The following is a 15,537-nucleotide window of genomic DNA, read 5'->3' as shown; positions in this document are numbered from 1 at the left end:
GCCATAAGTGGCTATAGCAAGAAAAAAACTCACTGCACTTTTCCAAAAAGACAACCATATAAGCCCATGTGAGGGAAATGATCTGATTTTCTCCCTCAAGAAAAAAGAAGATTAAACACAGGTTTGTCAGAAGTGGGATTTGAACCCACGCCTCCAGAAGAGACTGCGACCTGAACACAGCGCCTTAGACCACTCGGCCATCCTGACTTGCATTTGCAGCACCTTCCACAAGCCAGACAGCCATGCAAGTTTGGTACCGAAAAGGCATGCCCTCAATTTATTTATCCCATTATAAGCATTTCCAACAGATCTTTGAACAATCCATACAGAGCAGTACCTATGAAGAACTCTTTAGACCTTTAAAGCGTACAAAGAGAAAGTGCTATTCACCAGCCACTTGAACGGCCCAAAGCTGCTTTGAAATTGAGTCAACAGCCACATCTTGGCTGACTAAAGCAAATTCAACAAGGGAGCTCAATGTCACAACATAGGGTGGAATACGCAAATCTAAGCAGCCCCTGATCACAGCCCTGAGGACATTGCTGTAAGTGTGCTGGAGTACAGCTGTCTACCAGGTGCTTGGCATTCTTCCAAATTTGCATGGCCTGTCTGGCCAGGGAATACAAGAGCATGACTCTTCTAGATGAGCTCTTACATGGGTCCTAAGCTCATTTGGTAAGGATTGCACTTTATCAGCAAGACTTTGTATAACAGAAATATATGAGAAACCCAAGCTCTCTTGACTAGACGAGGACGGAATAATGTCCCAGGTGAAGACGAACAGATGCAACTTCCATCAGATGTTATCCTGATGAAGAAGATTATATCTCCAAAAGTCATGTCAGAAGTGGGATTCGAACCCACGCCTCCAGAGGAGACTGCGGCCTAAACACAGTGCCTTAGACCACTCGGCCATCCTGACAGTGGAGAGTCCTAAGAAATGTATAAAAGTCACTCAGAAATTTCTGTGTCCATGCAAGCTTGAAATAATTTCAACCTTCAAACACAAGGTGCAACTTTTTGCACAGGACAATAAACACAGAAGATCACATATGAAAGCATTTCATTTCACAGGTGTACTGTTTTTATGCTTTTAGAATAACTTATACCTCTCACCAGCTATTTAGGGTTCTGTATCCTACTCACAAAATTACCTTGCCTGCGACCTCTCTCTTTATACACAAACAACTACTGCTCAGGAAGTAGGAAGGCAGAAGGTGGGGCAGTTTATGCACATTTATGCTGTCAATGTGCCTTGCAGATTCATGCAGAATTTCTAGTTCCTTGCTGGAAACAAGAGAGCAGGCCTTGTTTCAGATCAACTGTCCCTAGCAAGGAACGTCTGAGCACATCCATTCTTTTGCTCTCTAGCCCCTGGCTTGGGACTCACCCTCACTGGCTGAGGAGTGAAGTTCTGCATACCAACGTTGCATAGAAGGTATGTTTGTGATTGGTTTGAGATGGGTGGGAGGTCAAGAGCAGGGAAAAGCAAGTCACCTTCACTTCTAGTCTCCTCTTCTATGCCTACCTGCCGTTCACTCACTCTGTCTTTGTTTCATTCTCTCCTTCCTCAACACCCCATCTCACTCACTGGCTCTATCATTTGTGCTCTTTCCCCTTGCTCTTCATTTCATAGTGGAAACATCTCTTGAATGGATCATTAGAAAATGAGGTTACATAAAATTAAAAATCTACTTATTGGAAACCAAAAATATCACAAGACTGAATGTAAGCCATTTCTTCAATAAAAGGGATTTTTTAGGCACCCCCCAAAAAACACATAAAACACCACTAGTGCTAGAAGAATATTATACAAGCTTGAAGACAGAATTGGGCAAATTCATTTGCAGTTGAAACTGAAGTTTGGTACTTATTCAGATATTATATGCACTGCCAATTTTTAGCTGAGATTCTGAAGGAACGCAGTGACAAAATGGACTTAAAGTTTTGTCAGAAGTGGGATTCGAACCAACGCCTCCAGGAGAGACTGCGGCCTTAACGCAGCGCCTTAGACCACTCGGCCATCCTGACCACATGTTGCTTGTCCATCTACATAGTGAGAAAGATAGTGTGAACAAAAAAAACACACATCTTAGGCCATAAGTGGCTATAGCAAGAAAAAAACTCACTGCACTTTTCCAAAAAGACAACCATATAAGCCCATGTGAGGGAAATGATCTGACTTTCTCCCTCAAGAAAAAAGAAGATTAAACACAGGTTTGTCAGAAGTGGGATTTGAACCCACGCCTCCAGAAGAGACTGCGACCTGAACACAGCGCCTTAGACCACTCGGCCATCCTGACTTGCATTTGCAGCACCTTCCACAAGCCAGACAGCCATGCAAGTTTGGTACCGAAAAGGCATGCCCTCAATTTATTTATCCCATTATAAGCATTTCCAACAGATCTTTGAACAATCCATACAGAGCAGTACCTATGAAGAACTCTTTAGACCTTTAAAGCGTACAAAGAGAAAGTGCTATTCACCAGCCACTTGAACGGCCCAAAGCTGCTTTGAAATTGAGTCAACAGCCACATCTTGGCTGACTAAAGCAAATTCAACAAGGGAGCTCAATGTCACAACATAGGGTGGAATACGCAAATCTAAGCAGCCCCTGATCACAGCCCTGAGGACATTGCTGTAAGTGTGCTGGAGTACAGCTGTCTACCAGGTGCTTGGCATTCTTCCAAATTTGCATGGCCTGTCTGGCCAGGGAATACAAGAGCATGACTCTTCTAGATGAGCTCTTACATGGGTCCTAAGCTCATTTGGTAAGGATTGCACTTTATCAGCAAGACTTTGTATAACAGAAATATATGAGAAACCCAAGCTCTCTTGACTAGACGAGGACGGAATAACGTCCCAGGTGAAGACGAACAGATGCAACTTCCATCAGATGTTATCCTGATGAAGAAGATTATATCTCCAAAAGTCATGTCAGAAGTGGGATTCGAACCCACGCCTCCAGAGGAGACTGCGGCCTAAACACAGTGCCTTAGACCACTCGGCCATCCTGACAGTGGAGAGTCCTAAGAAATGTATAAAAGTCACTCAGAAATTTCTGTGTCCATGCAAGCTTGAAATAATTTCAAGCTTCAAACACAAGGTGCAACTTTTTGCACAGGACAATAAACACAGAAGATCACATATGAAAGCATTTCATTTCACAGGTGTACTGTTTTTATGCTTTTAGAATAACTTATACCTCTCACCAGCTATTTAGGGTTCTGTATCCTACTCACAAAATTACCTTGCCTGCGACCTCTCTCTTTATACACAAACAACTACTGCTCAGGAAGTAGGAAGGCAGAAGGTGGGGCAGTTTATGCACATTTATGCTGTCAATGTGCCTTGCAGATTCATGCAGAATTTCTAGTTCCTTGCTGGAAACAAGAGAGCAGGCCTTGTTTCAGATCAACTGTCCCTAGCAAGGAACGTCTGAGCACATCCATTCTTTTGCTCTCTAGCCCCTGGCTTGGGACTCACCCTCACTGGCTGAGGAGTGAAGTTCTGCATACCAACGTTGCATAGAAGGTATGTTTGTGATTGGTTTGAGATGGGTGGGAGGTCAAGAGCAGGGAAAAGCAAGTCACCTTCACTTCTAGTCTCCTCTTCTATGCCTACCTGCCGTTCACTCACTCTGTCTTTGTTTCATTCTCTCCTTCCTCAACACCCCATCTCACTCACTGGCTCTATCATTTGTGCTCTTTCCCCTTGCTCTTCATTTCATAGTGGAAACATCTCTTGAATGGATCATTAGAAAATGAGGTTACATAAAATTAAAAATCTACTTATTGGAAACCAAAAATATCACAAGACTGAATGTAAGCCATTTCTTCAATAAAAGGGATTTTTTAGGCACCCCCCAAAAAACACATAAAACACCACTAGTGCTAGAAGAATATTATACGAGCTTGAAGACAGAATTGGGCAAATTCATTTGCAGTTGAAACTGAAGTTTGGTACTTATTCAGATATTATATGCACTGCCAATTTTTAGCTGAGATTCTGAAGGAACGCAGTGACAAAATGGACTTAAAGTTTTGTCAGAAGTGGGATTCGAACCAACGCCTCCAGGAGAGACTGCGGCCTTAACGCAGCGCCTTAGGTCACTCGGCCATCCTGACCACATGTTGCTTGTCCATCTACATAGTGAGAAAGATAGTGTGAACAAAAAAAACACACATCTTAGGCCATAAGTGGCTATAGCAAGAAAAAAACTCACTGCACTTTTCCAAAAAGACAACCATATAAGCCCATGTGAGGGAAATGATCTGATTTTCTCCCTCAAGAAAAAAGAAGATTAAACACAGGTTTGTCAGAAGTGGGATTTGAACCCACGCCTCCAGAAGAGACTGCGACCTGAACACAGCGCCTTAGACCACTCGGCCATCCTGACTTGCATTTGCAGCACCTTCCACAAGCCAGACAGCCATGCAAGTTTGGTACCGAAAAGGCATGCCCTCAATTTATTTATCCCATTATAAGCATTTCCAACAGATCTTTGAACAATCCATACAGAGCAGTACCTATGAAGAACTCTTTAGACCTTTAAAGCGTACAAAGAGAAAGTGCTATTCACCAGCCACTTGAACGGCCCAAAGCTGCTTTGAAATTGAGTCAACAGCCACATCTTGGCTGACTAAAGCAAATTCAACAAGGGAGCTCAATGTCACAACATAGGGTGGAATACGCAAATCTAAGCAGCCCCTGATCACAGCCCTGAGGACATTGCTGTAAGTGTGCTGGAGTACAGCTGTCTACCAGGTGCTTGGCATTCTTCCAAATTTGCATGGCCTGTCTGGCCAGGGAATACAAGAGCATGACTCTTCTAGATGAGCTCTTACATGGGTCCTAAGCTCATTTGGTAAGGATTGCACTTTATCAGCAAGACTTTGTACAACAGAAATATATGAGAAACCCAAGCTCTCTTGACTAGACGAGGACGGAATAACGTCCCAGGTGAAGACGAACAGATGCAACTTCCATCAGATGTTATCCTGATGAAGAAGATTATATCTCCAAAAGTCATGTCAGAAGTGGGATTCGAACCCACGCCTCCAGAGGAGACTGCGGCCTAAACACAGTGCCTTAGACCACTCGGCCATCCTGACAGTGGAGAGTCCTAAGAAATGTATAAAAGTCACTCAGAAATTTCTGTGTCCATGCAAGCTTGAAATAATTTCAAGCTTCAAACACAAGGTGCAACTTTTTGCACAGGACAATAAACACAGAAGATCACATATGAAAGCATTTCATTTCACAGGTGTACTGTTTTTATGCTTTTAGAATAACTTATACCTCTCACCAGCTATTTAGGGTTCTGTATCCTACTCACAAAATTACCTTGCCTGCGACCTCTCTCTTTATACACAAACAACTACTGCTCAGGAAGTAGGAAGGCAGAAGGTGGGGCAGTTTATGCACATTTATGCTGTCAATGTGCCTTGCAGATTCATGCAGAATTTCTAGTTCCTTGCTGGAAACAAGAGAGCAGGCCTTGTTTCAGATCAACTGTCCCTAGCAAGGAACGTCTGAGCACATCCATTCTTTTGCTCTCTAGCCCCTGGCTTGGGACTCACCCTCACTGGCTGAGGAGTGAAGTTCTGCATACCAACGTTGCATAGAAGGTATGTTTGTGATTGGTTTGAGATGGGTGGGAGGTCAAGAGCAGGGAAAAGCAAGTCACCTTCACTTCTAGTCTCCTCTTCTATGCCTACCTGCCGTTCACTCACTCTGTCTTTGTTTCATTCTCTCCTTCCTCAACACCCCATCTCACTCACTGGCTCTATCATTTGTGCTCTTTCCCCTTGCTCTTCATTTCATAGTGGAAACATCTCTTGAATGGATCATTAGAAAATGAGGTTACATAAAATTAAAAATCTACTTATTGGAAACCAAAAATATCACAAGACTGAATGTAAGCCATTTCTTCAATAAAAGGGATTTTTTAGGCACCCCCCAAAAACACATAAAACACCACTAGTGCTAGAAGAATATTATACGAGCTTGAAGACAGAATTGGGCAAATTCATTTGCAGTTGAAACTGAAGTTTGGTACTTATTCAGATATTATATGCACTGCCAATTTTTAGCTGAGATTCTGAAGGAACGCAGTGACAAAATGGACTTAAAGTTTTGTCAGAAGTGGGATTCGAACCCACGCCTCCAGGAGAGACTGCGGCCTTAACGCAGCGCCTTAGACCACTCGGCCATCCTGACCACATGTTGCTTGTCCATCTACATAGTGAGAAAGATAGTGTGAACAAAAAAAACACACATCTTAGGCCATAAGTGGCTATAGCAAGAAAAAAACTCACTGCACTTTTCCAAAAAGACAACCATATAAGCCCATGTGAGGGAAATGATCTGATTTTCTCCCTCAAGAAAAAAGAAGATTAAACACAGGTTTGTCAGAAGTGGGATTTGAACCCACGCCTCCAGAAGAGACTGCGACCTGAACGCAGCGCCTTAGACCACTCGGCCATCCTGACTTGCATTTGCAGCACATTCCACAAGCCAGACAGCCATGCAAGTTTGGTACCGAAAAGGCATGCCCTCAATTTATTTATCCCATTATAAGCATTTCCAACAGATCTTTGAACAATCCATACAGAGCAGTACCTATGAAGAACTCTTTAGACCTTTAAAGCGTACAAAGAGAAAGTGCTATTCACCAGCCACTTGAACGGCCCAAAGCTGCTTTGAAATTGAGTCAACAGCCACATCTTGGCTGACTAAAGCAAATTCAACAAGGGAGCTCAATGTCACAACATAGGGTGGAATACGCAAATCTAAGCAGCCCCTGATCACAGCCCTGAGGACATTGCTGTAAGTGTGCTGGAGTACAGCTGTCTACCAGGTGCTTGGCATTCTTCCAAATTTGCATGGCCTGTCTGGCCAGGGAATACAAGAGCATGACTCTTCTAGATGAGCTCTTACATGGGTCCTAAGCTCATTTGGTAAGGATTGCACTTTATCAGCAAGATTTTGTACAACAGAAATATATGAGAAACCCAAGCTCTCTTGACTAGACAAAGACGGAATAACGTCCCAGGTGAAGACGAACAGATGCAACTTCCATCAGATGTTATCCTGATGAAGAAGATTATATCTCCAAAAGTCATGTCAGAAGTGGGATTCAAACCCACGCCTCCAGAGGAGACTGCGGCCTAAACACAGCGCCTTAGACCACTCGGCAATCAGAAATTTCTGCGTCCATGCAAGCTTGAAATAATTGCAACCTTCAAACACAAGGTGCAACTTTTTGCACAGGACAATAAACACAGAAGATCACATATGAAAGCATTTCATTTCACAGGTGTACTGTTTTTATGCTTTTAGAATAACTTATACCTCTCACCAGCTATTTAGGGTTCTGTATCCTACTCACAAAATTACCTTGCCTGCGACCTCTCTCTTTATACACAAACAACTACTGCTCAGGAAGTAGGAAGGCAGAAGGTGGGGCAGTTTATGCAAATGTATGCTGTCAATGTGCCTTGCAGATTCATGCAGAATTTCTAGTTCCTTGCTGGAAACAAGAGAGCAGGCCTTGTTTCAGATCAACTGTCCCTAGCAAGGAACGTCTGAGCACATCCATTCTTTTGCTCTCTAGCCCCTGGCTTGGGACTCACCCTCACTGGCTGAGGAGTGAAGTTCTGCATACCAACGTTGAATAGAAGGTATGTTTGTGATTGGTTTGAGATGGGTGGGAGGTCAAGAGCAGGGAAAAGCAAGTCACCTTCCCTTCTAGTCTCTTCTTCTATGCCTACCTGCCGTTCACTCACTCTGTCTTTGTTTCATTCTCTCCTTCCTCAACACCCCATCTCACTCACTGGCTCTATCATTTGTGCTCTTTCCCCTTGCTCTTCATTTCATAGTGGAAACATCTCTTGAATGGATCATTAGAAAATGAGGTTACATAAAATTAAAAATCTACTTATTGGAAACCAAAAATATCACAAGACTGAAAGTAAGCCATTTCTTCAATAAAAGGGATTTTTTAGGCACCCCCCAAAAAACACATAAAACACCACTAGTGCTAGAAGAATATTATACGAGCTTGAAGACAGAATTGGGCAAATTCATTTGCAGTTGAAACTGAAGTTTGGTACTTATTCAGATATTATATGCACTGCCAATTTTTAGCTGAGATTCTGAAGGAACGCAGTGACAAAATGGACTTAAAGTTTTGTCAGAAGTGGGATTCGAACCCACGCCTCCAGGAGAGACTGCGGCCTTAACGCAGCGCCTTAGACCACTCGGCCATCCTGACCACATGTTGCTTGTCCATCTACATAGTGAGAAAGATAGTGTGAACAAAAAAAACACACATCTTAGGCCATAAGTGGCTATAGCAAGAAAAAAACTCACTGCACTTTTCCAAAAAGACAACCATATAAGCCCATGTGAGGGAAATGATCTGATTTTCTCCCTCAAGAAAAAAGAAGATTAAACACAGGTTTGTCAGAAGTGGGATTTGAACCCACGCCTCCAGAAGAGACTGCGACCTGAACACAGCGCCTTAGACCACTCGGCCATCCTGACTTGCATTTGCAGCACCTTCCACAAGCCAGACAGCCATGCAAGTTTGGTACCGAAAAGGCATGCCCTCAATTTATTTATCCCATTATAAGCATTTCCAACAGATCTTTGAACAATCCATACAGAGCAGTACCTATGAAGAACTCTTTAGACCTTTAAAGCGTACAAAGAGAAAGTGCTATTCACCAGCCACTTGAACGGCCCAAAGCTGCTTTGAAATTGAGTCAACAGCCACATCTTGGCTGACTAAAGCAAATTCAACAAGGGAGCTCAATGTCACAACATAGGGTGGAATACGCAAATCTAAGCAGCCCCTGATCACAGCCCTGAGGACATTGCTGTAAGTGTGCTGGAGTACAGCTGTCTACCAGGTGCTTGGCATTCTTCCAAATTTGCATGGCCTGTCTGGCCAGGGAATACAAGAGCATGACTCTTCTAGATGAGCTCTTACATGGGTCCTAAGCTCATTTGGTAAGGATTGCACTTTATCAGCAAGACTTTGTATAACAGAAATATATGAGAAACCCAAGCTCTCTTGACTAGACGAGGACGGAATAACGTCCCAGGTGAAGACGAACAGATGCAACTTCCATCAGATGTTATCCTGATGAAGAAGATTATATCTCCAAAAGTCATGTCAGAAGTGGGATTCGAACCCACGCCTCCAGAGGAGACTGCGGCCTAAACACAGTGCCTTAGACCACTCGGCCATCCTGACAGTGGAGAGTCCTAAGAAATGTATAAAAGTCACTCAGAAATTTCTGTGTCCATGCAAGCTTGAAATAATTTCAACCTTCAAACACAAGGTGCAACTTTTTGCACAGGACAATAAACACAGAAGATCACATATGAAAGCATTTCATTTCACAGGTGTACTGTTTTTATGCTTTTAGAATAACTTATACCTCTCACCAGCTATTTAGGGTTCTGTATCCTACTCACAAAATTACCTTGCCTGCGACCTCTCTCTTTATACACAAACAACTACTGCTCAGGAAGTAGGAAGGCAGAAGGTGGGGCAGTTTATGCACATTTATGCTGTCAATGTGCCTTGCAGATTCATGCAGAATTTCTAGTTCCTTGCTGGAAACAAGAGAGCAGGCCTTGTTTCAGATCAACTGTCCCTAGCAAGGAACGTCTGAGCACATCCATTCTTTTGCTCTCTAGCCCCTGGCTTGGGACTCACCCTCACTGGCTGAGGAGTGAAGTTCTGCATACCAACGTTGCATAGAAGGTATGTTTGTGATTGGTTTGAGATGGGTGGGAGGTCAAGAGCAGGGAAAAGCAAGTCACCTTCACTTCTAGTCTCCTCTTCTATGCCTACCTGCCGTTCACTCACTCTGTCTTTGTTTCATTCTCTCCTTCCTCAACACCCCATCTCACTCACTGGCTCTATCATTTGTGCTCTTTCCCCTTGCTCTTCATTTCATAGTGGAAACATCTCTTGAATGGATCATTAGAAAATGAGGTTACATAAAATTAAAAATCTACTTATTGGAAACCAAAAATATCACAAGACTGAATGTAAGCCATTTCTTCAATAAAAGGGATTTTTTAGGCACCCCCCAAAAAACACATAAAACACCACTAGTGCTAGAAGAATATTATACGAGCTTGAAGACAGAATTGGGCAAATTCATTTGCAGTTGAAACTGAAGTTTGGTACTTATTCAGATATTATATGCACTGCCAATTTTTAGCTGAGATTCTGAAGGAACGCAGTGACAAAATGGACTTAAAGTTTTGTCAGAAGTGGGATTCGAACCCACGCCTCCAGGAGAGACTGCGGCCTTAACGCAGCGCCTTAGACCACTCGGCCATCCAGACCACATGTTGCTTGTCCATCTACATAGTGAGAAAGATAGTGTGAACAAAAAAAACACACATCTTAGGCCATAAGTGGCTATAGCAAGAAAAAAACTCACTGCACTTTTCCAAAAAGACAACCATATAAGCCCATGTGAGGGAAATGATCTGATTTTCTCCCTCAAGAAAAAAGAAGATTAAACACAGGTTTGTCAGAAGTGGGATTTGAACCCACGCCTCCAGAAGAGACTGCGACCTGAACACAGCGCCTTAGACCACTCGGCCATCCTGACTTGCATTTGCAGCACCTTCCACAAGCCAGACAGCCATGCAAGTTTGGTACCGAAAAGGCATGCCCTCAATTTATTTATCCCATTATAAGCATTTCCAACAGATCTTTGAACAATCCATACAGAGCAGTACCTATGAAGAACTCTTTAGACCTTTAAAGCGTACAAAGAGAAAGTGCTATTCACCAGCCACTTGAACGGCCCAAAGCTGCTTTGAAATTGAGTCAACAGCCACATCTTGGCTGACTAAAGCAAATTCAACAAGGGAGCTCAATGTCACAACATAGGGTGGAATACGCAAATCTAAGCAGCCCCTGATCACAGCCCTGAGGACATTGCTGTAAGTGTGCTGGAGTACAGCTGTCTACCAGGTGCTTGGCATTCTTCCAAATTTGCATGGCCTGTCTGGCCAGGGAATACAAGAGCATGACTCTTCTAGATGAGCTCTTACATGGGTCCTAAGCTCATTTGGTAAGGATTGCACTTTATCAGCAAGACTTTGTACAACAGAAATATATGAGAAACCCAATCTCTCTTGACTAGACGAGGACGGAATAACGTCCCAGGTGAAGACGAACAGATGCAACTTCCATCAGATGTTATCCTGATGAAGAAGATTATATCTCCAAAAGTCATGTCAGAAGTGGGATTCGAACCCACGCCTCCAGAGGAGACTGCGGCCTAAACACAGTGCCTTAGACCACTCGGCCATCCTGACAGTGGAGAGTCCTAAGAAATGTATAAAAGTCACTCAGAAATTTCTGTGTCCATGCAAGCTTGAAATAATTTCAACCTTCAAACACAAGGTGCAACTTTTTGCACAGGACAATAAACACAGAAGATCACATATGAAAGCATTTCATTTCACAGGTGTACTGTTTTTATGCTTTTAGAATAACTTATACCTCTCACCAGCTATTTAGGGTTCTGTATCCTACTCACAAAATTACCTTGCCTGCGACCTCTCTCTTTATACACAAACAACTACTGCTCAGGAAGTAGGAAGGCAGAAGGTGGGGCAGTTTATGCACATTTATGCTGTCAATGTGCCTTGCAGATTCATGCAGAATTTCTAGTTCCTTGCTGGAAACAAGAGAGCACGCCTTGTTTCAGATCAACTGTCCCTAGCAAGGAACGTCTGAGCACATCCATTCTTTTGCTCTCTAGCCCCTGGCTTGGGACTCACCCTCACTGGCTGAGGAGTGAAGTTCTGCATACCAACGTTGCATAGAAGGTATGTTTGTGATTGGTTTGAGATGGGTGGGAGGTCAAGAGCAGGGAAAAGCAAGTCACCTTCACTTCTAGTCTCCTCTTCTATGCCTACCTGCCGTTCACTCACTCTGTCTTTGTTTCATTCTCTCCTTCCTCAACACCCCATCTCACTCACTGGCTCTATCATTTGTGCTCTTTCCCCTTGCTCTTCATTTCATAGTGGAAACATCTCTTGAATGGATCATTAGAAAATGAGGTTACATAAAATTAAAAATCTACTTATTGGAAACCAAAAATATCACAAGACTGAATGTAAGCCATTTCTTCAATAAAAGGGATTTTTTAGGCACCCCCCAAAAAACACATAAAACACCACTAGTGCTAGAAGAATATTATACGAGCTTGAAGACAGAATTGGGCAAATTCATTTGCAGTTGAAACTGAAGTTTGGTACTTATTCAGATATTATATGCACTGCCAATTTTTAGCTGAGATTCTGAAGGAACGCAGTGACAAAATGGACTTAAAGTTTTGTCAGAAGTGGGATTCGAACCCACGCCTCCAGGAGAGACTGCGGCCTTAACGCAGCGCCTTAGACCACTCGGCCATCCTGACCACATGTTGCTTGTCCATCTACATAGTGAGAAAGATAGTGTGAACAAAAAAAACACACATCTTAGGCCATAAGTGGCTATAGCAAGAAAAAAACTCACTGCACTTTTCCAAAAAGACAACCATATAAGCCCATGTGAGGGAAATGATCTGATTTTCTCCCTCAAGAAAAAAGAAGATTAAACACAGGTTTGTCAGAAGTGGTATTGGAACCCACGCCTCCAGAAGAGACTGCGACCTGAACGCAGCGCCTTAGACCACTCGGCCATCCTGACTTGCATTTGCAGCACATTCCACAAGCCAGACAGCCATGCAAGTTTGGTACCGAAAAGGCATGCCCTCAATTTATTTATCCCATTATAAGCATTTCCAACAGATCTTTGAACAATCCATACAGAGCAGTACCTATGAAGAACTCTTTAGACCTTTAAAGCGTACAAAGAGAAAGTGCTATTCACCAGCCACTTGAACGGCCCAAAGCTGCTTTGAAATTGAGTCAACAGCCACATCTTGGCTGACTAAAGCAAATTCAACAAGGGAGCTCAATGTCACAACATAGGGTGGAATACGCAAATCTAAGCAGCCCCTGATCACAGCCCTGAGGACATTGCTGTAAGTGTGCTGGAGTACAGCTGTCTACCAGGTGCTTGGCATTCTTCCAAATTTGCATGGCCTGTCTGGCCAGGGAATACAAGAGCATGACTCTTCTAGATGAGCTCTTACATGGGTCCTAAGCTCATTTGGTAAGGATTGCACTTTATCAGCAAGATTTTGTACAACAGAAATATATGAGAAACCCAAGCTCTCTTGACTAGACGAGGACGGAATAACGTCCCAGGTGAAGACGAACAGATGCAACTTCCATCAGATGTTATCCTGATGAAGAAGATTATATCTCCAAAAGTCATGTCAGAAGTGGGATTCGAACCCACGCCTCCAGAGGAGACTGCGGCCTAAACACAGCGCCTTAGACCACTCGGCCATCCTGACAGTGGAGAGTCCTAAGAAATGTATAAAAGTCACTCAGAAATTTCTGCGTCCATGCAAGCTTGAAATAATTTCAACCTTCAAACACAAGGTGCAACTTTTTGCACAGGACAATAAACACAGAAGATCACATATGAAAGCATTTCATTTCACATGTGTACTGTTTTTATGCTTTTAGAATAACTTATACCTCTCACCAGCTATTTAGGGTTCTGTATCCTACTCACAAAATTACCTTGCCTGCGACCTCTCTCTTTATACACAAACAACTACTGCTCAGGAAGTAGGAAGGCAGAAGGTGGGGCAGTTTATGCAAATTTATGCTGTCAATGTGCCTTGCAGATTCATGCAGAATTTCTAGTTCCTTGCTGGAAACAAGAGAGCAGGCCTTGTTTCAGATCAACTGTCCCTAGCAAGGAACGTCTGAGCACATCCATTCTTTTGCTCTCTAGCCCCTGGCTTGGGACTCACCCTCACTGGCTGAGGAGTGAAGTTCTGCATACCAACGTTGAATAGAAGGTATGTTTGTGATTGGTTTGAGATGGGTGGGAGGTCAAGAGCAGGGAAAAGCAAGTCACCTTCCCTTCTAGTCTCCTCTTCTATGCCTACCTGCCGTTCACTCACTCTGTCTTTGTTTCATTCTCTCCTTCCTCAACACCGCATCTCACTCACTGGCTCTATCATTTGTGCTCTTTCCCCTTGCTCTTCATTTCATAGTGGAAACATCTCTTGAATGGATCATTAGAAAATGAGGTTACATAAAATTAAAAATCTACTTATTGGAAACCAAAAATATCACAAGACTGAAAGTAAGCCATTTCTTCAATAAAAGGGATTTTTTAGGCACCCCCCAAAAAACACATAAAACACCACTAGTGCTAGAAGAATATTATACGAGCTTGAAGACAGAATTGGGCAAATTCATTTGCAGTTGAAACTGAAGTTTGGTACTTATTCAGATATATTATGCACTGCCAATTTTTAGCTGAGATTCTGAAGGAACGCAGAGACAAAATGGACTTAAAGTTTTGTCAGAAGTGGGATTCGAACCCACGCCTCCAGGAGAGACTGCGGCCTTAATGCAGTGCCTTAGACCACTCGGCCATCCTGACCACAAGTTGCTTGTTCATCTACATAGTGAGAAAGATAGTGTGAACAAAAACAACACACATCTTAGGCCATGAGTGGCTATAGCAAGAAAAAAACTCACTGCACTTTTCCAAAAAGACAACCATATAAGCCCATGTGAGGGAAATGATCTGATTTTCTCCCTCAAGAAAAAAGAAGATTAAACACAGGTTTGTCAGAAGTGGGATTTGAACCCACGCCTCCAGAAGAGACTGCAACCTGAACGCAGCGCCTTAGACCACTCGGCCATCCTGACTTGCATTTTCAGCACCTTCCACAAGCCAGACAGCCATGCAAGTTTGGTACCGAAAATGCATGCCCTCAATTTATTTATCCCATTATAAGCATTTCCAACAGATCTTTGAACAATCCATACAGAGCAGTACCTATGAAGAACTCTTTAGACCTTTAATGAGTACAAAGAGAAAGTGCTATTCACCAGCCACTTGAACGGCCCAAAGCTGCTTTGAAATTGAGTCAACAGCCACATCTTGGCTGACTAAAGCAAATTCAACAAGGGAGCTCAATGTCACAACATAGGGTGGAATACACAAATCTAAGCAGCCCCTGATCACAGCCCTGAGGACATTGCTGTAAGTGTGCTGGAGTACAGCTGTCTACCAGGTGCTTGGCATTCTTCCAAATTTGCATGGCCTGTCTGGCCAGGGAATACAAGAGCATGACTCTTCTAGATGAGCTCTTACATGGGTCCTAAGCTCATTTGGTAAGGATTGCACTTCATCAGCAAGACTTTGTAAAACAGAAATATATCAGAAACCCAAGCTCTCTTGACTAGACGAGGACGGAATAACGTCCCAGGTGAAGACGAAGAGATGCAACTTCCATCAGATGTTATCCTGATGAAGAAGATTATATCTCCAAAAGTCATTTCTGAAGTGGGATTCGAACCCACGCCTTCAGAGGAGACTGCAGCCTAAACACAGCGCCTTAGACC

At 43.1% G+C, this 15,537-nt stretch overlaps 19 non-coding genes across 19 annotated transcripts; all 19 read right to left on the bottom strand.

The window, feature by feature from the left end:
• Positions 1-124: 124 nt before the first annotated feature.
• Positions 125-207, bottom strand: TRNAL-CAG (transfer RNA leucine (anticodon CAG)). Its single transcript has one exon. It is a non-coding gene; the product is annotated as a tRNA-Leu (tRNA).
• A 632-nt stretch (positions 208-839) lies between these two features.
• TRNAL-UAG (transfer RNA leucine (anticodon UAG)) lies at positions 840-922 on the bottom strand. Its single transcript has one exon. It is a non-coding gene; the product is annotated as a tRNA-Leu (tRNA).
• A 1,026-nt stretch (positions 923-1,948) lies between these two features.
• On the bottom strand, positions 1,949-2,031 carry TRNAL-AAG (transfer RNA leucine (anticodon AAG)). Its single transcript has one exon. It is a non-coding gene; the product is annotated as a tRNA-Leu (tRNA).
• A 189-nt stretch (positions 2,032-2,220) lies between these two features.
• TRNAL-CAG (transfer RNA leucine (anticodon CAG)) lies at positions 2,221-2,303 on the bottom strand. Its single transcript has one exon. It is a non-coding gene; the product is annotated as a tRNA-Leu (tRNA).
• A 632-nt stretch (positions 2,304-2,935) lies between these two features.
• On the bottom strand, positions 2,936-3,018 carry TRNAL-UAG (transfer RNA leucine (anticodon UAG)). The gene has a single exon. It is a non-coding gene; the product is annotated as a tRNA-Leu (tRNA).
• A 1,298-nt stretch (positions 3,019-4,316) lies between these two features.
• On the bottom strand, positions 4,317-4,399 carry TRNAL-CAG (transfer RNA leucine (anticodon CAG)). The gene has a single exon. It is a non-coding gene; the product is annotated as a tRNA-Leu (tRNA).
• A 632-nt stretch (positions 4,400-5,031) lies between these two features.
• TRNAL-UAG (transfer RNA leucine (anticodon UAG)) lies at positions 5,032-5,114 on the bottom strand. The gene has a single exon. It is a non-coding gene; the product is annotated as a tRNA-Leu (tRNA).
• Positions 5,115-6,139: 1,025 nt separating this feature from the next.
• Positions 6,140-6,222, bottom strand: TRNAL-AAG (transfer RNA leucine (anticodon AAG)). Its single transcript has one exon. It is a non-coding gene; the product is annotated as a tRNA-Leu (tRNA).
• Positions 6,223-6,411: 189 nt separating this feature from the next.
• On the bottom strand, positions 6,412-6,494 carry TRNAL-CAG (transfer RNA leucine (anticodon CAG)). The gene has a single exon. It is a non-coding gene; the product is annotated as a tRNA-Leu (tRNA).
• Positions 6,495-8,195: 1,701 nt separating this feature from the next.
• TRNAL-AAG (transfer RNA leucine (anticodon AAG)) lies at positions 8,196-8,278 on the bottom strand. The gene has a single exon. It is a non-coding gene; the product is annotated as a tRNA-Leu (tRNA).
• Positions 8,279-8,467: 189 nt separating this feature from the next.
• Positions 8,468-8,550, bottom strand: TRNAL-CAG (transfer RNA leucine (anticodon CAG)). The gene has a single exon. It is a non-coding gene; the product is annotated as a tRNA-Leu (tRNA).
• Positions 8,551-9,182: 632 nt separating this feature from the next.
• Positions 9,183-9,265, bottom strand: TRNAL-UAG (transfer RNA leucine (anticodon UAG)). The gene has a single exon. It is a non-coding gene; the product is annotated as a tRNA-Leu (tRNA).
• A 1,026-nt stretch (positions 9,266-10,291) lies between these two features.
• TRNAL-AAG (transfer RNA leucine (anticodon AAG)) lies at positions 10,292-10,374 on the bottom strand. The gene has a single exon. It is a non-coding gene; the product is annotated as a tRNA-Leu (tRNA).
• A 189-nt stretch (positions 10,375-10,563) lies between these two features.
• On the bottom strand, positions 10,564-10,646 carry TRNAL-CAG (transfer RNA leucine (anticodon CAG)). The gene has a single exon. It is a non-coding gene; the product is annotated as a tRNA-Leu (tRNA).
• Positions 10,647-11,278: 632 nt separating this feature from the next.
• Positions 11,279-11,361, bottom strand: TRNAL-UAG (transfer RNA leucine (anticodon UAG)). Its single transcript has one exon. It is a non-coding gene; the product is annotated as a tRNA-Leu (tRNA).
• A 1,026-nt stretch (positions 11,362-12,387) lies between these two features.
• Positions 12,388-12,470, bottom strand: TRNAL-AAG (transfer RNA leucine (anticodon AAG)). The gene has a single exon. It is a non-coding gene; the product is annotated as a tRNA-Leu (tRNA).
• A 904-nt stretch (positions 12,471-13,374) lies between these two features.
• TRNAL-UAG (transfer RNA leucine (anticodon UAG)) lies at positions 13,375-13,457 on the bottom strand. The gene has a single exon. It is a non-coding gene; the product is annotated as a tRNA-Leu (tRNA).
• Positions 13,458-14,483: 1,026 nt separating this feature from the next.
• TRNAL-AAG (transfer RNA leucine (anticodon AAG)) lies at positions 14,484-14,566 on the bottom strand. The gene has a single exon. It is a non-coding gene; the product is annotated as a tRNA-Leu (tRNA).
• Positions 14,567-14,755: 189 nt separating this feature from the next.
• Positions 14,756-14,838, bottom strand: TRNAL-CAG (transfer RNA leucine (anticodon CAG)). Its single transcript has one exon. It is a non-coding gene; the product is annotated as a tRNA-Leu (tRNA).
• Between the last annotated feature and the right edge of the window lie 699 nt (positions 14,839-15,537).

Source organism: Lissotriton helveticus, chromosome 8, assembly GCF_964261635.1.
Source record: "Lissotriton helveticus chromosome 8, aLisHel1.1, whole genome shotgun sequence".
Lineage (NCBI taxonomy): Eukaryota > Metazoa > Chordata > Amphibia > Caudata > Salamandridae > Lissotriton > Lissotriton helveticus.
Note: the sequence above shows the minus strand (reverse complement) of the source record. Positions and strands in the feature narration are given on the sequence as shown.